This window comes from Siniperca chuatsi, linkage group LG7 (genome assembly GCF_020085105.1).
Source record: "Siniperca chuatsi isolate FFG_IHB_CAS linkage group LG7, ASM2008510v1, whole genome shotgun sequence".
NCBI lineage: Eukaryota > Metazoa > Chordata > Actinopteri > Centrarchiformes > Sinipercidae > Siniperca > Siniperca chuatsi.
In genome coordinates, this window is record NC_058048.1 from 21,645,057 (window position 1) to 21,656,302 (window position 11,246).

An 11,246-nucleotide genomic window follows, 5' to 3' on the forward strand; every position below is an offset into this window, starting at 1 on the left:
ACAAATAACTTGACACCCACATGTCTCAGACAGCACCTCATGCTTTACTTTGCTGAGGGACAAGACCCACTCCTCTTGGCCCAGATCAATGGAAATGGGATATCCAGTGTATAGAAAAATAAACACACGAATATCCTCCCACCAGCAAAAAACAATGTGTAATCCTCTCAGAGTTGCAGAAGAAAGCCAGAGACAGCCCAACCTTCATCATAATGTGCATTATGCCTCTAAGAAGAGGATAACATGTTTTGTGCCTTTTTTTGTGCATATTCATCCCCAAGTGTATTGTGTGCCTGCATGAAGGCCACAGGACACGTGTTGAGATAGGGAATACTGGAGGACTTAACAAATCCTGTCAATCCGATTGATTTGACTGCAGGAGCATCACACATATTGCACTGTATTATATATGAAATGGTGGATATAAGAGACCTGAGACATGCAGAGTAGGAGAGGAAAGTCTGAATTCACCTTTAAAGTACAGTTGATTTAAATGTAATGTCTGCTGTGAGCTGAATTAATTAGCCATAAAAAGTACCTCATCATATAAGAAAATTTAAGATACAATGAAAATATCACACATACTGTAACAGGTCCTAAATGTAAGACTATAATACTATTAAGAAATAAAAAGTACCATAAATAACAAGGTTACTGCTCCGTACCACAGGCACACTTTATGTCCTTAAAAGGAAAATTATAGGGATAGAAATGTCTTTTTCTCAGGCACTGTTTTGCAATAAATACATCCTTTTAGTACTGTAGCTGTAAGTTTTACATAATTTTTGTTTCACTGCTGCAACACGACACGTGTCACAATTATCTGATGAGCAACTTTTTGTACAGGAGCCTGTTGTAATTAAAGGGCAGTTCATAATGGGTGGAGCACCTCCAGGGAATTTTAACTGGATCAGTGAGATGTGACACAAACTCTTTGTGGGAGACTCATGCACTTGCAAAGCATGGTTGCTGTTTTGAGGGGCAATATTTCTATCAAAACCTATCTACTTAACTGTAACTCAACAAATATTCACCACATAGTTATCTTTAAAAGGGTTGAAACCTGGTGAATTTAGATTCAAATGCACCCTCAAACTAGTTTTGTGCCTTTTGAATAGATGCTGATCCTCCAAAATTTCATTGTGCCGCAGAACATGTTGTAGAGCTTAAGTTTCATTATTTGATGCTCTGAGCCCAATCTGAATGAGCATGTGTGTTCATGAGGTGGGTGAGCGCAGAGGACACATGCAGCGAATACTGATGGAAATTGAAAAAGAGCCATGAAGGAAGCCAATCTGCTATTTATATCAGGCTGCACTCTATGAGGCAAGGCTCCCTCTCACAGTAATGCACTGTAAAAGTGATTGATTAGTGTTATATTGAGAGATTGTCCGTCTTAACTGTCTTCACTCGCCAAAGTGATGAAATTACTGCACACCAGTCTTTGAAAGCATAATAGCAGATTAGGTCAGTGTGATCCATCCACTCTAATAAGGAAACTTGCCATTCCCTAAAGTGCAAAACATAAGAGGAGGATCAGCACTTATATCCAGTATACACTACCCAGCCACTAACATCCTCAGAGGGTGTGCTTAATGACCTGCAATATATTACATATTGAGGTTGCTCAATTTAGGTTCAGGTATACACAGTCTTTGTATGTGACCATACACCCCAAAATGCTATTTTTGATACAACACAGTTGCCCTTGTCGCTGTTTTAACAAATTGCTCAGATCAATTTCCATTAAGGACCGTGAAATTCCCAATTTCTTCTCCCTGGCTGAGCCCAAAGGACCTATAATGTGATGCTCCATCAGTTCAATGTGTCAGTGAATGGTCTCGCGCATGTGTGTACTTTGAATTTGGATTAGAATTAGTGCAGTGACAGAGACAATAAAACGCTGTCTTCAGGAACAGCAACATCATTATTGTGTATACAGTGCTCTATAGTGGATTAGAGCAGTCTTGTTTATACCGTTGAGTCATCCTGTACATTAGAGCTCTCTCGCAGTGCAAAAAGTTCCTCTTAATGTGCTTTAAACTCTCCATCTTACTATCAAATGTGGAAGCACCGTGGATGGGATTTCCACTATAAAAGGTCTCTAATTGGCTTATTAACAGTGCTTTTTTAATGTGGTGAAATAACAGGCATGTGTAGGAAACTTCAGCAGAGATACATATACTGTATGTATGTGCTTCTTTGATTAATTCAAGCAGGGGAGTCCCATCTCTGTAGGATAAGCAAAAAAAAATTATGCAAAACTAAAAAACAAAAAAGAGTGTTCTTCCAGTGGGTTACAATTAAATGACGTACATTATATAGAACATGTACGGCAAACCGCAGGCATCTCCTGCAATTGCTGTTCACTCGGTATGAATGTTGGGTCACTCTGTGTCACAAACGACAAAAATCTTATGCATTATTCCACACCTTCCAGTTACTCATAGTGGGTACAGTCATGCTTTCATGTCTCATATGTACTGTATCGAAGGCTTGGCCTGCTCTACGCTAAATGAAACAAGTGCTACTTAGCAGCTTTAAGGGCCCTTCAATGTGTCCTTGTATGGGAAATCTTAAAGATAGACATGGGCCATCTGGGGAAGTGTGAGGTACAACTCACTTACAAGCGGTCCTCTGAGTTTGTCTTTATGCCTGAAGTTATGAAAAGAATCCTGCTGCTCTTTAGGAACAAAAGGTAAAGCTTTGGGAGTAAAGACTAACATATTTTAGCTGCAAAAGCTTTCATCAGTCTTACACGATAACAAGTATAGTTAATTCTCAGGGACATCTAAAATAGCCACTAAGATGCCAGCATTTAAAAACATTAATAATGATATCACCAAGTGTAATTAAGGATCCGACTCTGTACCATATTATACAGCTAGAGGATATGTTTAAAAAATTAGGTCCCCATTTATTCATCTTGGGTTTAGACTTTTAAAAATGAAAGATCCAAAAGGTCTCTCTCTTTCTTTTCTAATGAAATTTAAATCACCTCCTCCTGGACCAAGAGACACCTTCTCAATGGCAATAAAAGAAAAAGCAGACACAGTATGTCTGGCCTCTTTAAAGTGGCTTTCTACATGATTTTTGACATCCTCTCTCTTAATGGAGCTCCTGCACTCAGTAAATCAGTATTTCAAAGAGCACTCTGTTTCACTTTCCACGGGGGCATGACATCATCCATCACATCTGTTGTTTTACAGTTAATGAATCTCTGCATGAAAAGTATTCTGTATTTCTTGTATGTGGTCAATTAAGGCTATAGGCATCTTGGATATTGCTGAATATTTTTATTGCTGACTGCAAATTATTATGTAACCCAGTTGAAAGCTAAGAGTGAGGGTTTTTGACATTAAAGCTGTCTCTGTTGTCCTTCAAGAATCTTGAACTTTGGAGGAGATGCAAGGTTGTGACAGATGTTTTTTTTTTTACCCTTTGAACATAAAGATACATGTCAGTTCTTACTGAAAGCAAGCAAGAATTCGCAAAAGTAAACTTATGTATCGGACTAAAAAAATACAATTGTTAAACAACAATAGGAGTTCTTTGTTAGGATTGCAATTTGACTTAGAGATTGGCACTTGATGTGTGTCCAGATGACTACAACTGAAACCTTTTCTACGATTGTCAACACAATCTCACAAAGTATTATTTTAATTTAAAGCTACATTCATTGATATTTTTTTGGGCCACTTGGGAGATACAGAACTAGCTGAAAACACAACATTGACATAGTATCACCTTATGAAGTACAAATATATTAGCAAACAGTTGCCTATTTACACATCCAGCTGACACATTAGCATTCATTATGGCCACTTAACAACTATAAGTTCGTCTTTTAGCTCTTTAGGTAACTATCAGACTCTTAGGCTGCTAAATGCTCCGCTGTGTTCACAGGCTAGATGCTAGCTTTGTCTGTCTGCCGTTTAGTGCTGAGCAGGTAGCGTACAATAGGCTTATCACAGTTTTTTCGCTAAAAACAGCTGCCAACCAAACCAAAACTGTAAAGTTGCAGGCCGTAACACCAAAACAAAGATCTGAAAGACGTTATAAAGCTTATAGAGCTAAGGGAAATTGCAGAGTTGGGTGATAATTCCCTGTAGGTTCGTCACTTCAAGCAACACCTTTTACATGCCACAGTCATTTGATTCATTGTAAATATAACAACGTTGGTTAGAGCAGCTTTAAAATACTATTTAGATTCAGGTATTAAGGTATTAATTATAAAATAGTGTATCCTTACTCAAAACAAATGAAATCAGTATTTCTCAAATTTGATTCACTGAACTCTTAAAGGATCAGACAGGTATTCAAGAAGTCAGGTATATACAATATATCTGATCCTACCTGCACTTCTGAGGAAAGTATTTTGAGAGAAAGATTAGAAAGTTCGGCTGAGCATTTCTATGTAAAATCTATGTTTGTTCTGTATATAGATATTACACCCTAAGATCTGAGTGCACGCTGTGGGTGAGGTGACCATGATTTCAACCATAGCCCTGATGGAGTCTCCACAGTCTTGCCGAGAGCAATTTCAAACCCCATTCAAACAGAGTTCATTCAACAACAAAAATTCAGCAGGTGTGTGGAAGAAAATAACTTATTTTAGTCTCTCAGTTTAAATTTTTTTTCCCCAAACAATCTATTTCTACATTATGCTCTAATTTTGTCTCAAATTGATCCAAAGTGGTTTTGTCTGTGAGGTAAGCAGACAGAAAAACAAGAATTGCTATCTCAGGAAGAAAAGAAAAAAATCTCAGCAGCAGATTTTTCAAGGTACCATGGCAACAGAACATTCAAAAGAATTTTGATGAGTAGCAGGCAAAGAGAAGCTGATTACAAGGGAGACAATTTGTTACTCCAATTGCAAGAGCAACAGAGTCTGATTACATACACAAACACAAGCATTGTGTCCTACTCTTTATCTGGACCACTGTGCAAAAACACTGTTCTTTTCTGTCCTATCATGGCCCTTCAGTCAGAGGATGCGTGAGAGCGGCTGTAGCATCTTGGTGTGAAGATGAAGGGCTCAGTCTAGGTTTCTGTTGCAACAGGGCTAGTTGAACAGCTCAAGCGTTGGCATAGTGATGCGAGGTGGATACAGCTTTGATTGGCAGTGCAGCAGGATGAGCACCAGACATGCAGTGGGCGTAGACTTTTTTTTTTTTTTAGCCTGAGAAACTCCATTTCAAATCATACAAGAGGAAGTGGCAATCAACACAGCGCTGCAGCTGTCTATCTTGGGTGGCTATTCTCACTTCCCAATCTCACTCTCCAGTGCTCGGCAAACAGACCACCGTCCTGACAAACATAATCACTCACAGCACAGATTCAGAGAGCATCTGTCAGTGGGGAAAAAGGTGAAAAAAATTCTGTATACACTCTCAGTTAAACACCTTTTCACGCTGAATACACAACTCTCAGCAGCACATTATTCGGTGATGATTGTTCTGTAAAAGTCCCCGTCATCAGGAACTTTGACAGAAAGCACTGAGAGAGATGTTCATTGCTAAGCAGGAAACTCAAAGAGAATCATTGATGCCATATGGGTTGAATGAATATTTATATCTGATGTTTTATTATTTGATTATTTTATTATGTTATTGAAAATCATTATGGTCATACTCTGAAGCGCATATTACTGTTGCCAAGTTCAATTGTGTTTTCTCTGTTAATAGGAATATCCAACTAACATTTATTGGCATTTTAGAAATATTATATATCTAATAACTTTAATAATGTATGACATCTTAATTAGGTTATATAGGAGATTATCACAAACTCAACTATGGCCCTGTAATTGCTGCTAACAAGTGTGGTCCACCACTGTTCTATCTCAAGCAGAGTACATCAAGGTCTGTAATATAAAACATTTTTCCACAAGTAATTACTAAAGCAATTACTCGTGCAGCTTATCAATGTGACATTGTTGCTAGAGTTACAGCTCTTGTGAATGTAAAGTCTAATATATGCCTGAGTCATGATGTAATCTAATCAAAATGAAAGCATTCCAATCACAGTGAAGCCAGAGTCCCCCCTGCAGGTGAAGTGAATTGAGCTTAAAAGTCAGTGAAAGGACATCTGACTAGATGGATCTGGAGGCTGCCATTGTGTGAGTTCATGTAGGTGAGCTTCAAGGCTCCACGCCATGGTTTTGTGCTGTAAAATAGATGAGTGTTAAGGTTCAGTGGGTGTATGGAATAGAGGCTACCAAGGCTGGGATAAAAGGAGGATGGCGGCTAACACAAAGTGGATGGGTGGCAGTGACTAAAGGCCCTACCTGAGCACAGCAGTGCCACAGAGCAACCCTCATCTCCTCTTCTCAGGTTGACTCTGATAGAGTGTGTTATCGGTGCAGACAGGCAGGCTAAATCACTGGTTGAGTAAAGGTTAGAGCTACTGGTCTGTTACTTCACCCATGAGGGCAGGCAGGTGAATGTCAAAGCAGCCTGAATCACAGGGGAACACTCGAGGCGGAGGGTGAGTAACCCCCCAGGGCAGGCGCTGATTTATGCATTACTTGTGTTCAATGGTGCAACACACCATATTAAACTGAGCAGCTCACTGATGAGCAATATGTAATCTACGGAGATTACCGGGTACCCTGCTTTTACGTTGAGTACTGTGGATATGGTTTAAATTGTTCAAGCGGAGGCCTAGTTTTTCATGCTTGGTGTTTCATTAAGTGATTTAAGTGCAACGCGCACCTGCCCATTCACAGAGCACTGACAGCCGTAGCACACATCGAATGAAGTAAAGTAGCCGGGTTGCAAATAAATCGCACAAAATCGGCTTTGCCACTTCTCGCTCATTGCTGTGGGTCTGTCAATGCTTGAAGGCTAGCTAGTAGCTTCCTTGTTAGCAAACATTGTGTAAATGAGCGCAACCTGGGATGAGGGGCTGCAAATTAGCTTCAGCTAGACGCCCTATATACATTACATCTGTTGTATTGCTTATCTGTATGAAACAATGTTTATCTGCATGGTCTCTGTTTCATAAACAAATGAATAGATAAATGAGCAACCTACGACTTTCTCCATCAATTTACATGACTGTGCCAACCACACTTCGTTTCTGTTTGTATCTGTGATCTTGGAGGCAATTGGGACACAAAAAAACGGATTCCAAAATTTCACTAATAATCTTCTCCTTCACAGACATTTATCCACATCAGTTAAACTTAACTTCCTGGCCCACAACTACATCAGTGTTTCAGTTTTGTCCATTTTGCAGAAAATCACTACGGAGCTTCCAGGGAAATTTCACTTTTATTTGGATGAAGTAAAAAAAATTCAACTTTCTACCTCTCCCTTTTTTGCATTGCTCAGTCTTGTGTCTCATGCTATCCCATAACGCTTTGAGAGGCAATTCACTCGCGTCCCATAGGAAATAAATAGGAGCCCTTCACCATCGTCGCACCACACGTACATAAGGAAAAAAAAGGGTGCTGGTGTTTTAACGCATTTCTCTTAAGAATCCATGTTGTAATGAACACAACCTACAAATTCATAGTGAATAAATAGGATTATGTTTTAACAATCAACTGACTTTATTCTAATAGAGTTTTCTAATGATATGGTCTCCTATGGCACACTATTTGCCTTTAGGCTCCGCACTAATTTCTCCTTCTGTGTTTTCTTGTTAGGCCTCAGTAGAGAAATAAAATTATAAATGCACAATGTCTTGTTTCCACCTGGCACTTAGAGTAGATCTGGGACTTGGCTATAATTGAGACTATGCAGGTTTCCATTAGTACAGCTGTCCAACAGGGAGGCAGCCTGTTCAGGCTTCTCTGTGTACTGTATCTGCCATTAAAAAAAGCCCTCAATGCAGGAAACCTTGTTTAACATTACTGGTTTCAAGCTCACTCTTCTTTCTTACAAGGCATGCTTTTTGAGCATCTTGCAAGTTCTGCAAAATGCAAGTTTGAGAGCAGCTGTTCAGGCATCATACTTGTCATTTTATATTGGAATAGTAAATGTGGTGAATTCACTGGCTGACTGCGACGACTTTCTTCTGTCATTTATCCATAAATCCCTCAGTTGGACAATAGTGCTTCAGGTTAAACAGCTGTTGTTGCTCTTTCCACACAGGAGTCAAGTGTGTATACAGGAAGAGAGAGAGAGGTGGAGTCAAGCCTTGGGCACCTGCAACTCAGCAACTTCAATAGATAACTCTAAGTATGCACAGCATTTTGGCCCATGGCTCCTTTTTTTTCTCTTTCCTGCCGCTGTCATTTTAACCAGACTTGTGATAGAGCCTGTTTGCTGTGATACCCCATTAATTTCCCCAGGGACTGATCATTCAATATTCAATAGCTACTGTTATGCAGCACCAACTGTGGATCAAGCTACTGAAGCTGTTCTCCCTGACCAATATTATCAGAGCTGAAAACAATCTCTGCGAGGGGATCACAAAATCAGACTGAGACCCGAAAAATAATCTTGTTTTGAAAATCTCTTCCAGTTTGGCTGCAGCTGACATTTCATGCAAAATATGTTTGTTCTACATTAATATACATTGAGAAAAAATGTAAAGTGACTGCATTACTGGTTAAATACAGACAGGATGTGACACTTGTGAATGGGATGATCTTTTTCAATGCATATGTTTAGCAATGAGACATCTTTATGATGTACTTAATGTTCTTTTGAAAAGAACAGGCAGACATTAATGCATGTATCACTGCTTAAACCAAGTATAAAGTGTTATTTAAAAAAAGGCTGTCGGTGTTAAAGGAAGACAATGCACAGTTGCCACTGTAACAACTTTTTTTAAAGAGAAGATGCTGAGTTTCACTTACTCCTGACAGATTAATGTCTTATTGGGCTGCGTTCAGAAAAAATACCAGCCAAACTCCGCAGCTCTGTAAAAAAGAGTGTGAATAGCGGTAAGGACTCATGCTTGTTAGTGCCTTTACATTATACATTCACTGGTAAAGGGTATCAGTGTAAAGCATGAGGGGGAAGATCAATTGGTATTTAATCCTGTTTTGGTTTAACTGCATAGGGACTCTTTTGAGCAATTAACTCTGGCAATGATGGTTGAGACAGTGTGAAATCTCTTTACACACCATGACAGTGTTGTATATGTCCAGAAATGCACTGATATGAAAAACATGGAAGCTACGTGTGATTTGATAGCTCTAAACATTAAAAGGACTTCTCAAAGGAAGGAAGAAGGGCGACGTGCCAAAAGCAACCCTGTTTCCTAGATATCATGTTTATATAATGCTAAATAGTTTTGCCTAATATGTTTTTAGGAAAATGTGATCGCTGTGCGGCATGTTTTTTTCCAGTCCACAAAGTGTTGTGTTCTTGTACTGTACAGCAGTTGTAGGTGATAGTCATAGGTGGATGGTCTGTGTACAAAGCACAGTTGCTTAAAAGGAGCTATATGTAAGAATTGGCCATCTGATGAATTCGTACTCCACTGGGGGTAGCATATCACCAGAATATTGGGTTGTCCACCCCTATCGTAAGAAAAGGAAATGCACCGTCCCTGCCATAGGTCTTTCTTTCTTTCAACAAACAGCTAACTTAACAAACATACCACTGTCAGTAACAATACACAATTAGCTACCTTTATAAGCTATCACTAAATAGCCAACATTAGCATTAACAGCTGTTTGCTTACCAGTCTAGAAGAAACTTCATCCCTTTACTCGCCAAGAGCTCTCTCCAGCAGTGGAAAGCAATGCTAATGTTAACTCTCGTTTTGCTTCTATTTCTATCACTTCTTTCTTTGCTACCAAACGTGGTTTCTTGCCCTCGGGGCACTGGATGTTACAGTGACTCACCATTGCCTCTTGAGGTACAAAGTGGTATTACAAGACAGGACGGCCGAGGCTAGCTGGTTAGCATGCTAACTTCAGTGGATTTCTCTGCAATACATAGACATCTTTGACATAACATCAAAACTGTAACTTCTTCACATTATGTTGATAATTTTAGTTAATTCTTTAATGTTTTAAAATAAAATTCATACATATAGTTCCTTTAAACATGACCGTTAAAGTGTTAAACTGCTGAGCGGGAAATGAAGGGGGAAAATGCATGACATTTTGCAACTTTGTGAGATTGTCCTCACAAAAAAACGACAGAAAACAGATGTTTCTGCAAATGCCCCAAAACGGCATTTGTTTCTGTTCAAATGACAAAGCCCTCTAGTGGCCGTAAGAATTATGAACGCTGTCCATCTGAAGCAAATAAGGAAAGAGTGTGATGTTGTTATAGAGCCACAAAGATGGGCAAGTCAGCAAAAAGTTGGTCTGTGTCCGAAATCACACCCATTTACTATATAGTGCACTATATTTACCCTTCGCCAATTTATTTGATTGTCTGAATTCTGAGTGTAAAATTTGTCCACTATATAGCACCCACAAAAATTCTCACAAATGGAACGATGTTTAGCAATATATATAAATGTGAAAATTACTGCTGTGCACCTCTACACCTATCAGTTATGACGGAAAATGACAATGACTCATAAGTGACCAAAATCTTGATTTACTGCTCACTTTAGAGTAAACTATTAACTGTAGTGTGAGTAACGAATGAGTGAACATGGGAGTGATTTTGGACACAGAGGGAGTGATTTTGGAAACAGCCTTTAACTTTGACCGCTAGTCGTTTCCCTACTGACAGTCGATGCTGGTTGCTTTTAACACTGATCGTTCGTTACCTAATCTTAACCACATGGTTATTACTGTAACTATTACAACAAAATTATTGTAACCTTAACAAAATAGTAATTTTAACCCACACAATGTTTACCATATTAAGGTTGTTATTTTAACCAAACCATGATCTTTCCTTACCCCTAAAGGCGCCAGCATACTCTGTCAGAACTGCTTGTTGGTTGGTCGATTGACTTCGGAAACGTCCTCCGCCCACACCTTTCCGACATCGGATTGGGGGATATGTCCAACCATTTCTGTAACTTTCTGAAACTGATAATCCGACATTCACACCCACTTTGCGTCATGATTGGCCAGCTGTGCAGAAGTGAGAAAAAAGCCAGGATTTTAACTTTTCTCTCTAGCTCTCTTTTTTTCATTTGACTCAACTAGTTCTGGTACTTTTCATGTTAACATGAGTGCTATGAACACTATGAATGCCTTCCAGGACAGACCGTTTGAAAATATCCACCAATGTCCCCATATTTAAACATATTTATACAGTTGGCTTTTCACCCCGCTTTTGAGTGTGGCTGTTCGGAACAACTATAAACACTTG

At 39.2% G+C, this 11,246-nt stretch overlaps 1 protein-coding gene across 4 annotated transcripts in view; it reads right to left on the reverse strand.

The window, feature by feature from the left end:
* Positions 1 to 11,246, reverse strand: part of lrfn1 (leucine rich repeat and fibronectin type III domain containing 1) — a 168,660-nt gene that overhangs the window by 112,401 nt on the left and 45,013 nt on the right. Inside the window, exon 1 of one of the 4 annotated variants that reach the window (XM_044203091.1) lies at positions 10,829 to 10,890. The exons of the other annotated variants lie outside the window; for them this stretch is intronic. The gene's annotated coding sequence lies outside the window, so the exon portion shown is untranslated. Of the gene's footprint in view, positions 1 to 10,828; positions 10,891 to 11,246 lie in introns of those variants that run through there. 4 annotated transcript variants of the gene reach the window in all.